This window comes from Antechinus flavipes, chromosome 1 (genome assembly GCF_016432865.1).
Source record: "Antechinus flavipes isolate AdamAnt ecotype Samford, QLD, Australia chromosome 1, AdamAnt_v2, whole genome shotgun sequence".
Lineage (NCBI taxonomy): Eukaryota > Metazoa > Chordata > Mammalia > Dasyuromorphia > Dasyuridae > Antechinus > Antechinus flavipes.
In genome coordinates this window covers 339,219,731-339,243,908 of record NC_067398.1, presented here as the reverse complement: position 1 = coordinate 339,243,908, position 24,178 = coordinate 339,219,731, and positions in this window count along the sequence as shown.

Below are 24,178 nucleotides of genomic sequence, written 5' to 3'. Positions count from 1 at the left end.
CAGAAATTAGATAGAGACAAACATTTCATAATATATACCAAAAGGGTGACTCATGAACATATTAGAAGAGCAAGAGGAAAAAAATGCTTGTCACATCTATGGAAAGATGGTAAGTTCATGATTAAAGAAGTAATCACAGAAGGAAAAAAGGGCAATTTTAACTACATAAACAAACATTGATGGTATCATGAAATGCTTTTGAAAAGATTTGAAACTATTCTTCAAAAGTTACAAAACTGCACACTTTTTGTCTTAATAATAACACTGCCAGGTCTATACTCTAAGAATATCAAAGAAAGAGAAGGACCCATATGTACCAAAATGTTTGTAATAGTTTTTTTTTTTATTGTGGCAAAGAACTGGAAACAAAGGTAATACATCCTTTTAAACATATTTCTATAATCTGAGGTCACTTTCACCTCTACATCTATGATTCTATGATTTGTGGAAGCCCTTCATATCTGATTTCTCCATTCTTGTTCCAGAACCCTCAAAAATCATGAAACAAAGCTAAATGTATCCACTCCAATTCAGTTCCCCATTTATAACAACATAGTAGAGTGGTAAGGGAAGGAGAGAGAAAAAAATTGGAACATAAAATCTTATAAAAATGAATGTTGAAAACTATTTTTACATGTAATTGGAAAAAAACATACTATTGGAAGGGACTTCAGAGACCATCTAATCCAATAATTCTCATTTTGCATCACTTAGAGATGTACATGAAGAAACCAAGACCTTCAGAGATTAAGTGATTTGCCCAACAGCACACAGGGAGTAAGCATTGATGGCATGAGATCCAAAGGTCCAGAATAGCAGAAGGTCAAGAGTCAAAGAATTCTAGATTAACTGTAAATGAAACATGAACACAGCAGATTGTAAGGTCCAGGGCAAGACTGATGAACTGAAAAGTTAGGAGTGAATCCATGGAGAAGAAATATCAATGAGGACAAAGAGTACTTTAGTGTTTTAAAAATAGTTTAATACATTGCTATAGTTTTTAAAAATAATGCAAGGACCAGCCTTATAGTAATGACTCTCTTGGAATTTAGATTGTTCCACATTACCTGGAAAGTGTCATTCACATCCAGAGAGAGAACTATGAAGACTGAATGTGAATCAAAGCATAGTATTTTCACCTTTGTTGTTTGTTTGTTTTTCCCTTTCTTTTGTTTTTCCCTTTTCATCTGAATTTTCTTGTATAGCATGACAAATATGAAAAGATGTTTAGAAGAATTGCACAGATTTAAGCTATATTAGATTATTTGCTGTCTTGAGGAGGGAGATAGAGGGAAGAGAGGGAGAAAAAACAAAGTTTTGCAAAGGTGAATGTTGAAAACTATCTTTGTATGTATTTGGAAAAATAAAATACTATTTTAAAAAATAAGCTTATCACTAAACCTGGATATGAAGCCTTTTCAACCAGGTAAAACTTTCTAGACTTTATGCTTCACTGGAATAAGTTTCAGGAACCTAAAATGACCTAAATGAATTGACTTCTAAAACTAAAGCTTCTTTGAGGAAGATAGGTGAGCGTGGATTGAGGAGGACCCACATGATATAATTTGCCCTTCAAAATCCTACTCCCCCCCCCCAGGAAGAGAAGGACCCATATCCATTAGAGTTGTACAACCATGACCCCAGACCCCAAATTCCCTAAGGAGAGATCCGGGGGGAGCATTGGAGCAGCATCATATAGACTTGTGAGAGCTGATTGTTGAGTTTTCAGTGTAAACTTTTAAGCCTCAGAAATCAGCAAAGGCTCAACATAAATCAGGGCTTGGTTTATCATTTTATTGCCTCTAAACTTAAGAAAGCGATGGCAAAAACATTAATGATGCAGATTAACGGTAAAAAATGCCCTCCATATATTTCCCTCTCCACTTCCAACCCCTACAAAGCTGGTTGTTAGAATTTGCCAGAATACCCTTGAAGAGATCTGAGTTCCACAAGCCATGGTTCAAATCTCCTCAGAGATCTCTAACTCCTTCATCCTCATGATGGGTGCAGGAAGACCCCAAGTCCATGGTGATGGCAGACTCCTGTACCATTCTTATGTGAAGCTCTCCAGCCAGTTGGACCTATTTCCTTACAAAGTGGCCCATTTCACTTTGAGATAATTCTCCTTGTAATAATAATATATTACAATAATAATCCTGGCAATTGCCTTTTCTTTTGTAATTACCACTTTCCCAAGTAGAACTGATCAGCCCTCCTTGGAATTGATGTCTCCACATTGCCACCTGGTGGACAAAGAAGTCTTAGCACTTTATGTGCCAGAGAAGCAAGAGCTTCCATCAAACTGAGAGCCAAATAACTTGGGACCGTATCCCTTATATGACAGTCACAGCAAATCCAGCCATTACCTGGGCAGCTAGCAGAAAGCAGTCTCCTAATAGAGCCATATGTATACAGGAGCAGATATTTAGAATTGGAAGGAACTTTCACTGTCATTGAGTCCAGATAAGTTACTGAGTGCAGGCAGAGAAACTGAGGCACTTAGACATTTAAAATTAATTGTCTCAGGTAAATCACTGCAGTTAGTAAGTAACTGAGGTGAAACTGGAACCAGATCTTACAGACTCCACAACCGAGTGCCATAGTCATAGCAGCCAATAATTAATATTTATATGTCTGCTAGATCTCAGGCATTGGGCTAAGTGCTTTACAGTTATTATTTGATTTAACCTCACCACAACTCTAGGAGGTAGGTGATATTATGATCCTCATTTTACAGGTAAGGAAACTGAGGCACAAATTAAGATTTTTTTCCCCCTAAACTCCAATACCAGATCCCACTAATGGGCCAAAAATTTCACTTCTAATTGCATTGCTCTGACATTTGTTTTCAGAATAGAAATATTGTCTTTTCTCTTGTGAATAAATCCTAGAAAACCATAGTGTGTGGTAAGAAGAATGGAAAAAAAACAGCAAGCAAGAAAAATAGTTCTAGAAAGTGCCTCAGAGACAGTACCAGCAGCAGAAGGAGCAGGGAAGTAGAAAATCATAATATGGGTACAATGGATCTCTGAAACCAAGGAGGAAAATTGGCTCAAGATCAGGAAAGTACAGAATATTCACAGCCTGGTATTGGAGTTTAGAGGAAAAAATAATACTTGATAGTTGGGGGAAATAAAGTTTAATAAAAAGTTTTTATTTTGAAAATCAGTTTGATTAATCCACAAGAATTTATTAAGTATTGTACAGGGCATTGGTAGTATCAAGAAAAGGGAAAAACAGTCCCTGACCTCAAGAAGTTTATATTCTAATGTCATAAAAACATGTATATATAACAATTGTTGTATATATACAAAAGTCAAGGAACTCACAGTCTGGTAAGGGGAATAAAGCCTGGACATAGAAAAATATGATAAACGGGTCAGAAGAGTTCTCTTATGAATTTACATTTAAAAAATCACTTCTCTTTGAAGGGATCAGGGATAAAAAATCTCTAGAGGAGCTGGCATTTGGAGTGGATCTTGAAAGATGATAATAAGCAGGGAAGAGTGCGGTGAAGGAAGGAGAAGACAACAACTTAAATCTGACTTTATAAAAAGACCACATTGGGAAAGGATTAGACAAGTATGGTTCAGAATTAGAGTACTTATTACTCAGCACCAAGTAATTTCATCAGGGGAGAGTAAGAGGCTCTGAATAATTTGAACAAGGAGCCTTTTAGTAAGAGATGCTTTAATCAGAGTTCTTTGCCAAGGACCTATTTGCCCACACCTGGTCCTTGACAAATTTTCTGCCTTTTTTATTGAACTTATAAACTATCAATAACCAATAACGACTCAGCGAAGTCTGCCAACTTCATATGGTTGCCCAAAGCAGATGCAAACCATCAAATTTCCTTTCTTCTCCATAAGAAACCCACATCTCTCCCAAACCATTCAAAGAGATCAAGAGATCTAATCAAGAACTAATTTACTGGTAGGAGAACTGTGGCCCAGCAGAGGGAAGAGGCTTGTCCAAGGTCATAAAGAAAATTAGTAAAATGGCAACATGAGAATCCTGGTCTCCCAATTCCTAGTCCAAATCCGGGGGGGGAGGGGAAGCTGCTGCTTTACCCTTCATGTGGATTGTAATATTGAGCTGCACATAGTATGTACTTACTAAATGGTTTAAGTCAGAAGATGTGGGTTAAAATTCTACCTCTGATATTTACTACCTGTATGACCTTGGACAATTCCCTTAATTTCCTGTAAAATGAAGAGGTGGGATTAGATTATTCATTCCTTTTCCGGATCTAACTCTGGTTCTTTGAATGGAATTGAACCAAAAATGTGCTGCAGCTAATTCCTACTCTTTGGTGAGAATCAATAACAATTGGTTCAAGTATAAATATTTGAATGCTATAGGAAATGGGAAGGACCATAGGTAAGAAGAAGCAGGACACTTTGGGGTGATAGTAAGGAGACCAATCTGGCTAAATAGAAATATGAATAAAATAAATATAAATATTTGAAATATAATATATCAGATAAAAACATAATATGTATATTTATTATTTATATATAATTTGTGGTAAATATAAAATGATGTAAATAAATACATTTAATTATATATAAATAAGTATGAAAAACAAATTTTCGATAAGAGAATTTACACCTCAGCAATTGTCAAACACTGTACATCAGGATTTGATTTACTGTTTTGTTGATTTCTGGACTTAAGAAAGTTATTAGGAAAATGTTAATAATGTAGATTAAATGAATCATGCTTTTTTTTTCTTTTTCAGAGAGCTATTTGTTAAAATTTACCTGCACATTCTTAAATTGAATTGTACCAAAATGAACTGAATTAAATTGGAGTGATTTGAAAGTTTGTGCCTACCCAATCATGTAAGGGATACTTAAAATTACCATATTTAATTGGTCATTTAAATAGCTAATCCAATTATTCCAGTGGGGATTTGAACCTGTGTATCCTGGTAGGGATCCACAGAGCACTAAATTACTGTCTTCCATTCATTCCATGCCATGATCATCCGAACCTTTAAACAAACAAATGCATTTTACCACTAGGGGTCACTGTTGCAATTCACAAAGATTACCTAAGGAGTACAAATTAGTTTTATCAATTCAAGTTTGGACAAACACAGTATAAGACCTTCCTGCCTGGAGTTAATTTTAAGTAAAATATGTGTGTGTGTGTGTGTGTGTATATATATATATATATATATATATATATATATATATATATATATATATATATATATATATATATATATGTGTATATATATATATATATATATAATATATATATTATATATATATTATCATTTACTTTATTTTTATTTGAAGATTTGAATTTTGAAATGCCACTCTTGGAATAGTAAATTATATCAGTTTATTGGGATATATAACACAGGACAAAATCATGTTAGAATCATAGACTCAAAGGATCTTAGAATCATAGAAATTAGGGAGGCTTGTGAAAAAGAAAAAGCAAGATATAACAAATGGAGAGCTTAAATGGTGTGCTGCTGCCCCCTAAATATTAGAAGATCTAAAGATGCTGGGTATATCCTTTAGAAAGAATCTAGAGAAGGAAATGGAGAAAAGTAACTTTAAAAAGGTTTGACTCACAATATGTACCATTTGAGGGTGAATGTACACTCATGAGATCACAGATTCATGGAAATAGTTCATTTATAAAAAAAATTAGGTTAATAGAATCTGAGAATTTTAAAACCATCAAATCTTAGAATTATAAAAACTTATCTAAACTCTGAAATAGAAATTAGATATGAACTATATTTCTCCTCTTCTTAACAATTATGGAAAATCTCATTTGGAAGCTATCTTTGTTAATAGTCTCTGCAAAGTTCTGAACGATGAATAACTTATAGAGTACGTCTAAACAGACCATAAAATGTAATAATATCCTATCCAAAGATTTCATCATCATCATCATTATCATAAAATTGAATTAATTATGCTCTTATGAATGGTACTATGCTAAGTAAGTACTATTCAAATAAGTCAAACAGAGAAAGTCGGCAAACTACACATGGTCCTGGTTTTGGGGACATAATAGATTTTCTGCAATTACTCAGAGTTTGTCATTAAATTTTCATAATTAATCTCCATTTCCTTTGGGCACTTTAAGAAGCAGGTGATTTGGGAAGCTGTGAAATCAAGAATGTATTCCAAAGATTTTTGTGAGGCCCAAAAGTTGGTTTATTAGAAAGAACATGCGATGAGGAGGCAGAAGAGCGGGATTCAGATTTTCACTCTAATAGTCACTACTTCAGTAGCCTCACAAGAGACTCTTTATATCCTACAGCTTCAAATCCTCTTTTAAAAATTCAGATTGGAAAATGCAAGGGAAATTCTAAAGTATCTTCCATTTCTGACTGCTATGACCCTCTGAATCTCTGTTCAAAGGCCTGACAATTTAATACAGTGAGTTAGTCAAATAGTCTCCCAGAAGCCTTTGTTTAGTATTTAACTTTGGGCCAAGGCTGGATGAGAATTATGGGTACTGTAAAGGTACATGTCCTTTACAAGGAGACTTCAAAATGGGCTAGAATCAATGAGGAAGGCTTCCTTTAGGAAGCAATATGTGAATTGGGTTCCAAAGGACTATGAAGCTATAGAGAAGGAGAGAAAACATTGGGGCTGAAAGGGCAAAGATTACCCAGATGAATGCTATAGGAAATGGGAAGGACCAGAGGTAAGAAAAGCTGGACCCTTTGAAGTGACAGCAAGGAGACCAACCTGGCTATACACAGAGCCAAACATTCCAACCATTTTAATTGAATTAACTGGTCATAAATGAGTAATTAGATAATTAACCAGAAAATAGTGACCTGCCAATTTAGTCAAAATGGTTGAACCAGTTGTATAAACACAGACCAAGATCATGTGTAAACACAGTATTGGGCTGTCTGAGTGTGCCTCAACTACTGGTTTAAAGAAGAAAAAAAAAAGCTTAGAGCTACCAGCAGTCATCGCGCAAATAATTAAGTCTATTGGAATTCTTTGGGATATCGCCATGACCAGCCCATCTTTTCTGCCTTTTTATTGTTGTTGTTTGTTGAATCATTCCAGTTATGACACCATTTGGGGGTTTTCTTGGCTAAGATATTGGAGTAGTTTTCCATTTCTTTCTCCAGCTCCTCTTATAAATGAGAAACTGAAGCAAACAGGTAAGTTAATAGAGTAAGTTTCAGAGCCCTTATTTGAACTCTTGAAGATGATTCTTCCTTGTACTCCCACTAATTTACTCCTTGTATTCCTCAGCCAGTTAGACTGTTTATTTACCACCCTTCTTACAGGGTATGATTTATAGTTGTCCCTGGGGCACATGGTTCTCCTCTCTTTGTTCACATATGCTTTTCTGATAGAGTTAGACTTCAGTATTACCCTATCCCTGATCTTATCTCAGACTGTGTCCATCAATGGTTCAGACCATATCCCTTATACCTTCTCATCCTTCTTGTCTCTTATTCTTCACTTCCCATAAATCTTCCACAAAGAATAAACAATGTACAAGAGGAGTTTTTCCAGGTCTTTTGACATTCTATGGGCACTAACACACTGCTCATGATGTCCATCTGTTATCCCTTACTCTTGATACATAACTATTCTATCTCCTTTTCTGATCACATAACTCATGGATGATAACTTTTATATCACTTTTTGCAGACAAGTCATTATGGTAGATTGTATCTATCACTTCACTCACCATTGTTCCTTGAAAATTATTTTGCACCATAGTTATGTATGGGGATCATAGACATTCAAACAGAATGGAAACTCTCTGAAGATAAGGAACTCATTTTATTGTATTTCCTCAATGTCAAATGCAGTGTTTATGAGGGCACAATATAGATTTGTTGAATTGAACTGAACCCAATTGGATGTATAGATAAAAAATCCCATAACATCTCATGTCTGCATAGAGAGCATTAAACAGATGCAATCAATTATCTTCATAGCTTGTTGGCCATGTGCTTTAGTCATTAAATATGAAATGCCTGGAAAACCACTTTGCTAACATAAAGGGTAATGGAGATGTTCACACAAGGGTATGAAACTCTCTGGGCCACCCCTGACAAGACCCAAAAGGGAAAAACTTGAGACAGCCCTTTCCATCCAAAAAGTATGACTGATTGATCTGAGTCTATTTTGTTTGAGTTAAGATCAGGTCTGAAGAAAGATGTTGTGAAAGAATACAGAAAGAACTTTAGTGCTCTTACTATAATCCAAACATATCTAGTAGGCATATAAGAGGCCCAGAAAAAGAAGGCAAAAGCCCTGGGTTCCAATCCTGGCTCTGCCACTGACTTTCTATGTGGTTTTATACAAATTGTTATACCTTACTGATCTTCAATTTTTTCCTATTTGTAAAATTATCACTTAGATCTTGTAATCTCTGGATGTTATTCATTGTGGGCAGAAATAATCTGGCAAAACTTGAAGCCCTGCTGGCTCCTTGTAATAATCTGTTCTTTTCTAAATGTTCACTGACCATCTTTTTAATGATCCTTATAAGCATTTTTACATACATTCTCATCTTTGAGGACATTACAAATCTTCCTTGCCCACAATGAGTATACAATCATAAAACATTTAAAATTATTTCTCTGTTTTGGATTGGTAGTAAATGATGGACCAGGGAATATTTCTATTATTATATAATTTTTCTATTTTTTAACCTGTATTTTAAGCAAGTCCTTTGATTGAATATCTCATGCTATTGTTATGGAATGATGAGATATAGACTAAATAATAGTACAATAAATAAATCTGAAACTGGTTGAATGGCCAAAATCAAAGAGGCATCATTAATGGTTCCATGTTAGTTTGGAAGAAAACTCCAGTAGAATGATCCAGAGATGATGTCGTTTAAAAACTGAATAGACTAAAATGCAATGCCTGACCCTTCAGCAGAACTGAATTTATTAAATCATTAAGAGAGTGTGTCTAAGGTTAAAATGAAATGACTCCTCAAGTAGATCTACCAAGTGTCTTTACTTTTCAAAGAGATTACAATATGGAGACAGGCTATTGTTTTATGATTTAGATATTAATGCAAATGTATCCTTATGAGGCTTTTGTTTTTCTTACACTTGGGATCAGAAAATCAACTTTGGAAGTTTAATATGTTATTTTGTTCAGTCATTTTCATTCATGCTTGATTCTTCGTGATCTCATTTGGAATTTTCTTGGCAAAGATACTGGAGTGGTTTGCCGTTTCCTTCTCCAACTCATTTTACAGATGAGGAAACTGAAGCAAACAGGATTAAGTGATTTGCCCAAAGACACACAGTTATTATGTGTTTGAGGACAGATTTGAACTCAGGAAGATGAGATTTCCTGACTTCAGGCTCAATACTCTACCCATTGCTCTACCAGATTGGGGAGGCCCAATTAAATAGCATTTTGTCTGGAGCAGATTTTTGAGTCTCAGTGAACAGCAATCTCCACATGTGTGATGTGACAACCCAAAAAACAAACTGGATTTTAGACTGCAGTGAGAAAGGCTTAGCCTCAAGCAATAGAGGTCATAGTCCCTCTTCCTATATCCTGGCTAGAAAACATCTGAAATTCTTTGTTAGTTCTGGGTGCCATGTTGAAGAGTATATAAAGTAGATCAACCAGGATACTAAATGGCCTTGAAAGCATGCCATCTGAGTAGTAGCTGAAGGAATTGACAATATTCTGGCTGAAGAAATCACATCAGGAACATGAGATCGTAGATTTCAGGAAAACATGATAACTATCGACAGGTTTCTGGAGAGGATTATCATTTGAAAAAAGAATTAGATTTGGGGATTTTTTGGACTCAAAGAACAAAAGTGAAAACAGAGAATTAAAGTTTCAAGGAGGCAAATTTAAACTGGATATTAAGAATAAAATATCTTGATAATTAGTGCTATCCCAAAGTGGCACAAAGTACTTTGTGGCATGAGGCATTTGTTCCCCTATATTGGAGATATTGAAGTGGGATACTGGATGGCGATTCAACATGTTATAGTAATCTTTCTTTCCTAAGTATGAGTTGGAGTCTTCCAACTCAACAATTCTGTGATTCTGTAAAGTGCATTATAAACTTTAAAGCACTATAAAAATGTCAGTTCTGTATTTTATTCAGTAGAAACAAAACTCAGCCAAGTTTTCATTTGCAAATGAGAGGTCTAGAATAGATGTCCTTCAAGGGCCTTCCATCTTTGATATTTTCAGAATTGGAAAAGAATCCCAGGATCCCCAAAAGAGAACATGGAAACAAGCAAAATAGGGTTAGAGTTAGAGAGAAAACTTAGCAAGGAATCCAACCAATAGATAAATTTTATTATTTCACTTTTATGGACCTCAGTTTCTTCATCTATATAAAATGAGGCAATTGGACAAGATTGTTCTTCCATTCTTAAAATCCTATTAGGTCCTTTCTACTTCTGACATCCTAAGTTTCTTCAAGTTTAAATCAAACCTTGTCAGTTCCTCAGTAAAGCAGATGTAAAGATAAGAAAGGTGATAATTTATCTGGCACATGATTACTTTGTTTCTTCTTCGTACTTGATAACCAACCCAATCCACATTTATTTTCACAGTTCAAGTGGAAAGGAGGATGGTTTTTACAAGGGCTTCACTCATATATTCCTCCAAAGTCTTGTGATGGAGACAAAGCTATATGAATGGAGACTGGTCTTGACAGGTTTCCATGATTTGAAGGTTTTGATTATGGTCCCAGTCATGAACTGTATCTGTCCTCCCAAGACCAGTCTAGAAGTTTACCACCAGATAGGTCACAGGGTAATGGATTTTTTAGACACAAAATCTCAAAGACTATTAAGGCATTAAATGGTTATAAACTGGATTATTGGAGCAAGAGCCCATACCAATGAAATTGCTGATCCTTGAAGTATAAATTCATGGTATAAATGTTAGTACCCCTGTAAGATATGAATGTTCATTTGAGTTATCTAAATGGGGCTCATAAAAATGGTTGATAGTTATCTCTAGAATCTTGCTCACTTCTTTCCAAGGAAAATTATAACTCTTGCCTTAAGAAAGGAGAAGAAAGACCACGAGCTCTCTTTTGCTTTCCTTTCTGAGAAAGAGACTGGATTAGAATTACATCTGTCTGTCTCCTTCCCAAATGTTGCTGATTTATGGGCATGATTTTTAGGTTCAAAACAAAAGCCATACCCTAATTTCTAAGTTCTTAACTTATATTCACTAGTTTGTCTCTTCCCCACCAAACATTGGCCATACAACAGACCATGATAAATAATTAATAGTGAATAAGTCCATTTTCCCAAGAAAAGACAAAAAAGAAATCAGAAAAGTTATACCAGAAAATACATGAAGGAAATAATAAGTTTTTTTTCTACTTGGGAATGAGATGTCTCAGCTCAAATCAAGAGAAAGCCTTAATATCACCTAAGGCAAAATTTCCCAGAGGCCCTAGGGAGACAACCTGGAAATCAGGGATATGTTGGGGAACTAGCTTCCTCTATGTCTTCAGCTTCCAAAATATTTTTTTTCTTTTTCTCCTCCTATTTGCAGTGGGTGCCAAGAAATTTCTGAAACTATACATGACTCTTGAAGTATGTGTCTCTTCTCCAAAGCTCTTTCACCCTCATGCATGATCATAGACTTGTGTCCTCATTCTCTCCACCAATCCAGAACCACACTTACATCCTAGTACACAAAACACAGTATAATGGCTTTTAATCTCTGTTTTATTTTAACCTCAGAAAAATATCAATTTGTGACCTGAGATGATCTAAGCATAAAGATGGGATACTAGGAAGGGGCAAAAGAAAATGAGAAAATTCATTAATTTCAAGTTCTTCCCTTGAAAAAAGAAAGCTAGTATAAATATAAATAGGAAAATTAATGATGAGAGTAGGTTTTCATTTTCTTAACAAGAAACTTATAAAGTAACTAGCCTAATATTATGGAAAGAACACTGGACTTATGAGACCTACATTTAAATCCTAGCTCTTAGATTTACTACTTTTTGTCAATGGATGAGTCACTTTACCAATCATCTCATCCACAAAATGGGAATGATGTACTACTTAACTTACATAGCTGTTTTAAGGAAAATATGTTGTAAAACTTAAAGATCTATTTTTTAAAAAGGTGAGTTATTATTACCAGAGGTTGTGTTATTGCTTCTCCTTCATTATAAAAAAGGATCATGACATTAGGAAGGTGATACTATGACTTGCAAATAAATTGGATTTAAGTGAGAGAAGATGGTGCAAAGTCACCAGCCTCACTTTCTCCTCCAAAACTATCTGGATCCTGTGGCAAGATAAAGAGCAGAATGAATAGAGATGGCTTTGGATGTAGAGGGATACCTTGGACTTTTTAAACTAAGGTCTTTCCCAGGTCTCAGTTGGACTAAGATAAAAGTCCATTCAGTAATTAAGACTTGATAAGAAATGAGGCAAAGAATGACCTTTTTTACTTAGTCAAAAATAAAACCATATAGAATGTCAGAACTAAAAGGAACTTTAGACATCATCTCATGTAATATCTTTTTTTTTTATTTCACCATAAAGAAAAATGATGTGATTCCTGAAACTATGGTCATTCTGGACCTAAAAAAACTATGTCTGATTGACCAGTAAATCTGGACTTTGCAACAAACTGGGAAAACATCTTCACAGTTAAAGGTTCTGATAAAGGCCTCATTTCCAAAATATATAGAGAACTGACTCAAATTTATAAGAAATCAAGCCATTCTCCAATTGATAAATGGTCAAAGGATATGAACAGACAATTTTCAAAGGATGAAATTGAAACTATTACCACTCATATGAAAGAGTGTTCCAAATCATTATTGATCAGAGAAATGCAAATTAAGACAACTCTGAGATACCACTACACACCTGTCAGATTGGCTAAGATGACAGGAAAAAATAATGATGAATGTTGGAGGGGATGCGGGAAAACTGGGACACTAATGCATTGTTGGTGGAGTTGTGAACGAATCCAACCATTCTGGAGAGCAATCTGGAATTATGCCCAAAAAATTATCAAACTGTGCATACCCTTTGATCCAGCAGTGTTTCTATTGGGCTTAAATCCCAAAGAAATACTAAAGAAGGGAAAGGGACCTGTATGTGCCAAAATGTTTGTAGCAGCCCTATTTGTACTGGCTAGAAACTGGAAAATGAATGGATGCCCATCAATTGGAGAATGGCTGGGTAAATTGTGGCATATGAATGTTATGGAATATTATTGTTCCGTAAGGAATGACCAGCAGGATGAATACAGAGAGGACTGGCGAGACTTACATGAACTGATGCTAAGTGAAATGAGCAGAACCAGGAGATCATTTTACACTTCGACAACGATATTATATGAGGACATATTTTGATGGAAGTGGATTTCTTTGACAAAGAGACCTAACTGAGTTTCAATTGATAAATGATGGACAAAAGCAGCTACACCCAAAGAAAGAACACTGGGAAACGAATGTGAACTATCTGCATTTTTGTTTTTCTTCCCGGGTTATTTATATCTTCTGAATCCAATTCTCCCTGTGCAACAAGAGAACTGTTCGGTTCTGCAAACATATATTGTATCTAGGATATACTGCAACATATCCAACATATAAAGGACTGCTTGCCATCTAGGGGAGGGGGTGGAGGGAGGGAGGGAAAAAATTGGAACAGAAATGAGTGCAAAGGATGATGTTGTAAAAAAAAAAAAAATTACCCTGGCATGGATTCTGTCAATATAAAGTAATTATTAAATAAAAATTTAAAAAAATATAAAAAAATATAAAAAAAAAAAATCTGGACTTTGTATAGCTCAGACAGTGTAAGTTTGACCTGAATGCTACTAAAGTATCTGGTCAACAGTCCCACAAAGTGCCTTTATCTTTTGGGGAGACTATAATGATTGTGATGGATTATTATTTTATATTGTTAATATACCTTTGTGAATATTATGTGTTTAAAACATTTATTTTGTGGCAGTGGGAAAAATATGCTTTTTAAAAATATATTTATGTTTTTATCTATTTTGTATATTAAGTATCTTACTCTAGAAGGGACCCTGTTAATCCCATTTGGGCAAATTCTAGACATGAGTCATTCATTCCTAAACTTTGTTTAAAAATTTTCCATGGAGTTCTGCTCTGGGATGGGGACATAATGATCCAGAAAGTGAAATTTGATCCTGTCTCATCAAGATTAGGCTCCTCCAGGATGAATCTATGCTCTTTGTGAGTCCAGAGCTAAAGTGCCCTTTTGGGAATGGACTCCACCTTGGCCACCCAGCCACAGGTCACACTATGATCTAAAGAGCCCAAATCTCCTGATACCTAATTCAGTGTTTTTTCCACTCTGTCAAACTGTCTGTCTGCTGGCCCAAGAGTAAATGTTTATGTTTGGAAATGAGTGAAGAATGTTGACTACACATACACATTTGTATTCCAAAGTCTTAGTGCAGTATTAAGCTTTGTAAGTTTTAATAGCTCAATACTTCACTAAAGTTGTGACCTGAGAGGATTGTGGTCTAGACAAGGCCCCTAGAGGATAGCGTATTAGGAAAGGGTAAAAGAGAATGAGAAGATCCATTAATTTCAAGTTCTTCTCTGGGAATACTTTTGGAATACTCTGTGTGTATGAATATGCAAACATATAGGTGTATATGTGTGTTTAAGACATATGTGGATATATACATACACGTATGTGTTTTGTGTTTCTATGTATATGTACACATGCATACCTACATATATATGTGAGAGGAAGAACATGATTATCATGAAGAAGGGTTGAAAGAATAAGGAAATCATTGGATATCTGATTTTTATTTCTTTTTGATATGTGTTTGTGAAGTAACATAGTCTATTATACAACCAATATTCCCTTTTTATGAAAATATGTTTTAATGAGGAAAGTGATATTATAAAAAGATTAGAAATAGGCTCCCTCTCTTTTGTATAACATTAAGTTACAAGTAAATGACTATGCATTTGACCTTAAGAAAAAGCTCAGTGGAAGAGGGGACAATAGGTAAGATGGAAAGAATTTAAAATCTCAGCATCATTGAGCATCAAAGCCAAAAATACTCTCAAGGATCATTCATTTATGCCATTGGAACCTATTTGATTGTTGAACCAAGTGTTTTGGGCTAAACATTCTATAATTGTGTGTTAAGCAATAAATAAATGCACAGAATATTATGAATAATATATTCAATTACCCTTAGGGTTTACACATTTTATTGTTACTGTTGATGCTGCTGCTATTGTTGAAAAGAGTTCTTCTGTTACATAGGGAAATTTCTTAGAGAATTGGAGTTCTTTTTTCTGAATCTATTTTCATATTGTAGCTCTTTTAGTAGGAGTAGGAGTGGTAGTGGTAGTAGTAGTAGTAATGGTAGTAGTGGTAATAGTAGCAGCAGCAGCAGTAGTAGTAGTAGTAATGATAATGGTAATAATAGTAGTGGTAGTAGAAGTGGGTGGTAGTAATAGTAATAGTAGTAACGGTAATAATGGTAATAGTAGTAGTAGTAATGACAATAGTGGTAATAGTAGTGGTAGTAATAGTAATAATAATAGCAGCAGTAGTAGTAATGTTAATAATGGTAATAGTAGTAGTAGTAGTAATGGTAATAGGAGTAATAGTAATGATAGTAGTGGTAGTAGTAATAGTAGTAATAACAGTAATGGTAATAGTAATAGTAGCAGTAGTGGTAATAGTAGCAGTAGTGGTAATAGTAGTAGTAATGGTAATAGTGATAATAGTAGTGGTAGTAGTAATAGTAATGAAAATAGTGGTAATAGTAGTGGTAGTAGTAGTAGTAATGATAATAGTGGTGGTATTAATAATAATAGTAGTAGGAATGGTAATAGTGGTAATAGTAGTGGTAGTAGTAGTAGTATTGGTAGTAGTAATAGTAGTAATGGTAGCAGTTATAATAGTAGTAACAGTAGTAGTAGTGGTGGTAATAGTAGTAGTAGTAAAAATGATAGCAGTGGTAACAGTAATAATGGTAGTAGTGGTAATCATAGCAGTAGTAGTGATAATAGTAGTAGTAGTAATGGTAGCAATGGTAGTAGTAATAGTAGTAGTAGTAGTAGTAGTAGTAGTAGTAGTAGTAGTAGAAATGTAGCAATGGTAATAGTAGTAATGGTAGTAGTGGTAATAATAACAGTAGTAATGATAATAATAATGGGAGTAGTAGTAGTAATGGTAGCAGTGATAATAGTAGTAGTAGTGGTGGTAACAGTAGTAATAGTAGTAGTAGTAATGGTAGCAATGGTAGTAGTGGTAATACTAGTAATAGTAGTGGTAATAGTAGTAGTAGTGTTGGGGTAATAGTAGTAGTAGTAGTAGTAGTAATGGTAGCAATGGTAATAGTAGTAATAGTAGTGGTAATAGTAGTAATAGTAGTAGTAGTGCTGGTGGTAGTGGTGGTGGTGGTAGTAATAGCAATAGTAGTAGTGATAGTAGAAGAGATGGGGAACTTGAGTAGTTTCTCCAAGATCACATTATTAACTAGAGTTATATTCTGGAATAGAATCCACTTCTGGCTCTTGGTCCTATATTTTTCCCATTATACCATCCAGATACTATAAAACACTAATTAGTTGCTATTGTTTACTAACTCTTTTTAGGTATTGAAGTCATATCTTCTTAAACTCTCTTTAAATTCCCTAAGGGAATGACTTCTATGTCCTTTCCCTTTTACCTGCAAAGCTCCTCATCAGTTAATTGGCACAATAGTTTGGAATGGAAACTTAATTTTTCCCCTGAGGCAATTAGGGTTAAGTGACTTGCCCAGGGTCACACAACTAGGAAGTGTTAAGTGTCTGAGACCAAATTTGAACTCAGGTCCTCCTGACTTTAGGGCCAGTGCTCTATCCACTGAACCACCTAACTACCCCAGAAACCTAATTTCAAACCCTTGTTTTGTCCTGGTCAACTCATTTTAAAAATGAGGATAAAGATAGCACCTTCTTCACAGTGTTGACCAGAGAATCAAATGAGATAAGATACATGTAGCACTTTGTAAGCTTTAAAGTACCATTTAAATGCTGGCTTGGTTGTTGTTATTATTATTATTATTATATTTCATATTTGTTTAATGCTTTAAGATTTACAAAATACTTTCCTCATGATAAACCTGTGAGACAGGAAGTACAAGTATTAACATCTATATTTTACTGATGAAAAAACTGAGGGCTCAGAATCTTTAAATGATTTACCCATAGCTGTATAGCTCTTAAGTATCAGAGATAGATCTTAATTGAAGTCTTCTGATTCAAAAATTAATGTTCTTCCCAATGTAATGTAATGTAACAATGTAATGTTCTTAATGTAAGTATGGGCACCACAGAAATGATTTTTGTCTGCCACTGGTAAGTCTCTTGACTTCCAGGAAAACCTCAAAATGCTACAGTGTCCAATTTCTAAAGGGTTGAATGATGCTGGAGCCAATGACTCTGGGAACTGACCCTATGTCTGTCTACCTGGGGAATGGGGTAGGTCTAGTAAAGGTGCCATGAATCACAGAGAAGCCATATATCTGTGGTTGAGACATAGTCAGACATTAAATCTTACATCAAATCATCTCAGAGTTAATGTTTATCTTTTATCAGATCAGTTGGAGAAAGCAGAATAAGCCAGTAGGTTTCTCATACAGAGTACCCCCACCAAAGAGCCTAGAGCACAACAAAAAGGTTGCACAACAGAATCTGTAATAGTTCATCATCAGTTTGGATCCCAGATGGCTAAAATAAAGACTGTAGATCATAAAAAAGAGAATGTCTGCAGAAGTTATATGGAACAAATGGAGAGAGAATCTTAGTTCTAAACTCAATCAAGCCAAATATCCTAGGTACCATACTAAGTGCAGGGAATATCAACAGCAGCAAAAACAATATATCTAAGCACTTCCAACTGTTTCAGCCACCTTAACAGCCATTGGAACACAATGTTCTTCATCTGCCTATTCCTTCACATGCTTGGAGTAGATTTAATTTTGAAGCCTAAACCTAGTTTACCTTATCTATTGAGAAAGTTGACTAGCCTGTGGCTACTGTGTATTTTACTGCTTTTTTGGAGCCATGGATGACAGCTGAGAGGCAAGTGGACATCAAACATGAATGAAAAGCCCTGAAAAGGATTTGGCAAGCCCGCATGCCAAAGGGTCTAGTTCTCCATGAACACCTCATACACCCCAGGAAAAACAATTAGAACTATCTGCAAGTAAAATGTCCTGCCATACCACCAGTGGGATCCTTCTCATCTAAGCTAGTAAAGCATGTTTGACCTTGCTCAGTCATGTTATAGAGTAGCAGTTCTTAAATTTTTGTCCTCCCTATGTTTATACCATCAAAAATTATTGAAGATCCATGCAAATAGTTTTTATTTATGTGGGTTATATTTATAGCTATTTACCATATTAGAAATAAAACTAACTTTGAATTTGTAGATTCCCTGAAAGGGTTTCAGAGGGTCCAGAGATTCTCTGAACCACACTTTGAAAACCAGTGGTCTAGAGGAAATGCTCATTAGGTATGAGTTGAATGAAACGGCTTCCAAGGTCTCTTCTAACTCTGAAAAGCTGTGATTCTCTAATCAAATTTTAAAAATCAGGAAAACTGCGCAATTTATTCAAAGTCTCACAGCCAGCCAAGGGCAAATGTAGCGCCAGGTCTAATTAGTTTCTTGATTCCAAGATCAGAGCTCTTCTCACTGTACCCAACCATGAGCTGGGCTAACGAAGATCATCTAACTACCAGACATTACCATTAGATTCTTTATTGCTTACCAGATAAGCTTCCAAATTTGGGTTGCAAATGGGAAATAGATCCTTTGCTAAACCCCCCATCCTCATCACCCCTACTTTGACAGACTAATACTTTATAAGCTTGAGGTAGAAAGCATATGAAAATCCCAAAGGAGTGTAGTGGAATTTTAAGTGGGTTTTAGAGACCACTGCAGCAAAATTCAAAGCATCTGTTGGAAGATCAATCAATCAATCAAAAAAGCATTTATTAAATGCTGACTACATTCCAGGCACTGAGATAAGTGCTAGAGATACAAAGAAAGGTAAAAATGCCCCCTGCCCTCAAGGAACTCACATGTACAAATAAGATATGTATATAATAAGTTAGTTTAAACCTCAGTATGAGCATTTATACTATAGAAATCAGCAAAAGCTATAACACAGAGATTTATTTGTGATTTTTTTGGTTGTCTATATTTAAGAAGGTGATAAAGAGAATGATAATGAGATCAAATGTAAAATTATATCATGTATATATTTTTTCCCCTTGGAGAACTGGTTGTTATACATTTATAAGAATACCTCAATGGAAAATAAGCAGTCTTATAAGGGAAGGCAGTAGCAGGTGGCTAACTAAGATCTATAAGAAAAATAACAAATGGTTTCTTCTACCTCCCTGATCCTCAGGGATGGTGGGGATAATTGGACTGAAACAATAGTAGTTGTGGATAGAGTCCCATACCTCTGCAAGCAAGCTGATTAAGCATGTCTGCCACCATCTGCTGGCAGATGAAGTGAAGAGAAAAGTGGTCTGAGTGATATACATTGACAAAGCCAGTCAAGAGGCCATGGTAGCCTTGATAGAAAAGCAATTTATTACATGCTAGGGCATGCTGATAAATATTTAACAACCAGCTCTCAAAAATGTAAACACAACATATTTTTTAACTTAAACTGTATTGTAAATTTTTTCTCCATCATTTCTTAAGTCTAGACCAGGAGTAGGCAAATTATGGCTTTTGAGTCACTACTCATCTTTGTACAATCCATATCTGAAAATGTTTTTTATAATTTTAAATGTGTCTTATTAGTTTTTTTTTTTATTTAAAAATCATTCTTAGATCATGGGTTATACAAAACCAGGTAACTGCTAAATGAAGACACAAGGGAGAGAGCTCTGAGAAGTATGAGCTCTGTCAGAAAAAAAGAAAAATAGGTTTGAAAAGAAGAATTCAAATATTGAAAGGGAGCTAAAGATTTTATACTACTGTACCAGACCTTCAGGTTCAAAGAATCATAGACTCAGAGCCAGCAAGGAATTTAGAGGTCAGATAGTCCATCTCTTATTGTTTGTCCTTTATTTTCAAAAAGGACCAATGATATCACAGAATGATGCCTTAATTGGTGTGTGAATTGGATTTTAGTGAGACAAAGTTGCACAAAGTCAACAGTGTCACTCTCTTCTCCTAAGCCACTGAAGTTTAGTAGCAGAACAAAAATCAAAACAATTGGTGATGATCCAGGATTCGGTGGATAACCTTGATGTCTTCAGTGTCTAAACAAGCTCTAAGCACTTCACAACTGTTTCAGCCACCTTAACAGCCATTGGAACACAATGTTCTTCATCTGCCTATTCCTTCACATGCTTGGAGTAGATTTAATTTTGAAGCCTAAACCTAGTTTACCTTATCTATTGAGAAAGTTGACTAGCCTGTGGCTACTGTGTATTTTACTGCTTTTTTGGAGCCATGGATGACAGCTGAGAGGCAAGTGGACATCAAACATGAATGAAAAGCCCTGAAAAGGATTTGGCAAGCCCGCATGCCAAAGGGTCTAGTTCTCCATGAACACCTCATACACCCCAGGAAAAACAATTAGAACTATCTGCAAGTAAAATGTCCTGCCATACCACCAGTGGGATCCTTCTCATCTAAGCTAGTAAAGCATGTTTGACCTTGCTCAGTCATGTTATAGAGTAGCGGTTCTTAAATTTTTGTCCTCCCTATGTTTATACCATCAAAAATTATTGAAGATCCATGCAAATAGTTTTTATTTATGTGGGTTATATTTATAGCTATTTACCATATTAGAAATAAAACTAACTTTGAATTTGTAGATTCCCTGAAAGGGTTTCAGAGGGTCCAGAGATTCTCTGAACCACACTTTGAAAACCAGTGGTCTAGAGGAAATGCTCATTTAGGTATGAGTTGAATGAAACGGCTTCCAAGGTCTCTTCTAACTCTGAAAAGCTGTGATTCTCTAATCAAATTTTAAAAATCAGGAAAACTGAGCAATTTACTCAAAGTCTCACAGCCAGCCAAGGGCAAATCTAGCGCCAGGTCTAATTAGTTTCTTGATTCCAAGATCAGAGCTCTTCTCACTGTACCCAACCATGAGCTGGGCTAACGAAGATCATCTAACTACCAGACATTACCATTAGATTCTTTATTGCTTACCAGATAAGCTTCCAAATTTGGGTTGCAAATGGGAAATAGATCCTTTGCTAAACCCCCCATCCTCATCACCCCTACTTTGACAGACTAATACTTTATAAGCTTGAGGTAGAAAGCATATGAAAATCCCAAAGGAGTGTAGTGGAATTTTAAGTGGGTTTTAGAGACCACTGCAGCAAAATTCAAAGCATCTGTTGGAAGATCAATCAATCAATCAAAAAAGCATTTATTAAATGCTGACTACATTCCAGGCACTGAGATAAGTGCTAGAGATACAAAGAAAGGTAAAAATGCCCCCTGCCCTCAAGGAACTCACATGTACAAATAAGATATGTATATAATAAGTTAGTTTAAACCTTCAGTATGAGCATTTATACTATAGAAATCAGCAAAAGCTATAACACAGAGATTTATTTGTGATTTTTTTGGTTGTCTATATTTAAGAAGGTAATAAAGAGAATGATAATGAGATCAAATGTAAAATTATATCATGTATATATTTTTTCCCCTTGGAGAACTGGTTGTTATACATTTATAAGAATACCTCAATGGAAAATAAGCAGTCTTATAAGGGAAGGCAGTAGCAGGTGGCTAACTAAGATCTATAAGAAAAATAACAAATGGTTTCTTCTACCTCCCTGATCCTCAGGGATGGTGGGGATAATTGGACTGAAACAATAGTAGTTGTGGATAGAGTCCCATACCTCTGCAAGCAAGCTGATTAAAGCATGTCTGCCACCATCTGCTGGCAGATGAAGTGAAGAGAAAAGTGGTCTGAGTGATATACATTGACAAAGCCAGTCAAGAGGCCATGGTAGCCTTGATAGAAAAGCAATTTATTACATGCTAGGGCATGCTGATAAATATTTAACAACCAGCTCTCAAAAATGTAAACATAACATATTTTTTAACTTAAACTGTATTGTAAATTTTTTCTCCATCACTTTCTTAAGTCTAGACCAGGAGTAGGCAAATTATGGCTTTTGAGTCACTACTCATCTTTGTACAATCCATATCTGAAAATGTTTTTTATAATTTTAAATGTGTCTTATTAGTTTTTTTTATTTAAAAATCATTCTTAGATCATGGGTTATACAAAACCAGGTAACTGCTAAATGAAGACACAAGGGAGAGAGCTCTGAGAAGTATGAGCTCTGTCAGAAAAAAAGAAAAATAGGTTTGAAAAGAAGAATTCAAATATTGAAAGGGAGCTAAAGATTTTATACTACTGTACCAGACCTTCAGGTTCAAAGAATCATAGACTCAGAGCCAGCAAGGAATTTAGAGGTCAGATAGTCCATCTCTTAATTTTTGAATTTAATAGTATCTTTTTTTCTAATTATATGTAAAGATAGTTTTCAACATTCATTTTTGTAAGATTTTGTATTCATAATTTTTCTCCCTTTTTTTCTTTTCCTCCTCTCTCCCCAAGCCATCAAGCAATTCAATATGGATTATACATGTAAATTCATGTTAAACATACTTTCATTTTTAGTCATGTTGTGAAAGAAATATGAGAACAAAAGAGAAAAACCATAAGAAAGAAAAAATAAAATTAAAAAGTGCTTTGATCTGCATTCAGATTCCATATTCTTTCTCAGATTGGATGACATTTTCCATCATAAGTCTTTTGGAATTGTTTTGAATCACTGTATTGCTGAGAAGAGCTAAGTCTATCATAGTTGATCATCATACAATATTGCTGTTACTGTGAACAACATTCTGATTCTGCTGACTTCACTCAGTATCAGTTCATGTAAGTCTTTCCAAGTTTTTCTGAAATCAGGCAAGCAATTTAAAGATATACTTGCAGTCATGCAAAACATATTTCCATATTGATCAAGTTTTAAAATTTAAAATTTTTAAACCCAATTTAAAATTAAAACCCAAGAAAAAAATTTTTTAAAGTTTGCCTTGATCTGTATTCAGACTCCTTCAATTCTTTCTCTAGAGATGGATAGCATTTTTCATCATAAGTCCTTCAGAGGTGTCTCAGATCATTGTATTACCAAGGCTAGTTGAGTCATTCACAGTTGATCATCTCATCTTAAAATATTGCTGTTAAAATGTTCTCCTGGTTCTACTCATTTCACTTTACATCAGTTTGTGAAAATCTTACTAGGTTTTTTTTTTTCTTAAAGAAAGAAAAGTGCTATAAGGAATGGCTAGTGCAAAGGCAAAGAGGGAAAACATGGGAGATGGAGTCATTAATGATGAACAGAAAAGGCCAATTTGATTGGATGGCAGACAAGATGAAGGATTATCCAACAGGCTGGAAAGATAGGTGGAGGGTAGTGTAAGATTTTAAAAGCGAAACAGAATAGTTTTCATGTTGTCCTAGAGGCAACAGAAAGCCACTATAATTAGCTAAATGATTCACATTTAAGGAACATCTTTTGGGCAGCAGCTTATAGGACTGACATGGGAGATAACAGACTTGAATATTAGCTCCTTGGTCAGAAGCTGGTGTCAAATCCCAGATCTGATGCTTACTTCCTATGTAGCCCTTTAATTAACCTGGACCTCAAATTGCTCATCTCTAAAATGAGGGGACTGAACTAACTGGCTTCTGACATCCTTTCTAGCTCTTGAATCTATGTATATACCTTGTCCTCTGGGGGACTCTGTGCCACATAGGTCTATGCCATATACTTATCTGGCCACAAAGGGAAAAAGGTTTAAGAGGTTGATAATGAACAAAGGAAGGGAGCCCATATGAGTAAGAAGTTGTGGGCTCCCAGATCCTTCCACTCAGTCTATAGAAGAAATGACAACTCAGGTCTACAGTGCGTTGCCTTTGGAGGCAATTGATAAAAATAAGGAGCAGCCAGGTGGTAAAATGGATAGGTTGCTGAGCCTGAAATCCAGAAGATCTGAATTCAAATCTAGACTTAGACACTTATTAGCTATCTAACCCCAGGAAAGTCACTTAACTCCTGCTTGCCTCAGTTTCCTCATCTGTAAATAATAATAATAATAAAATAATGACAATTAATAATAATAGTA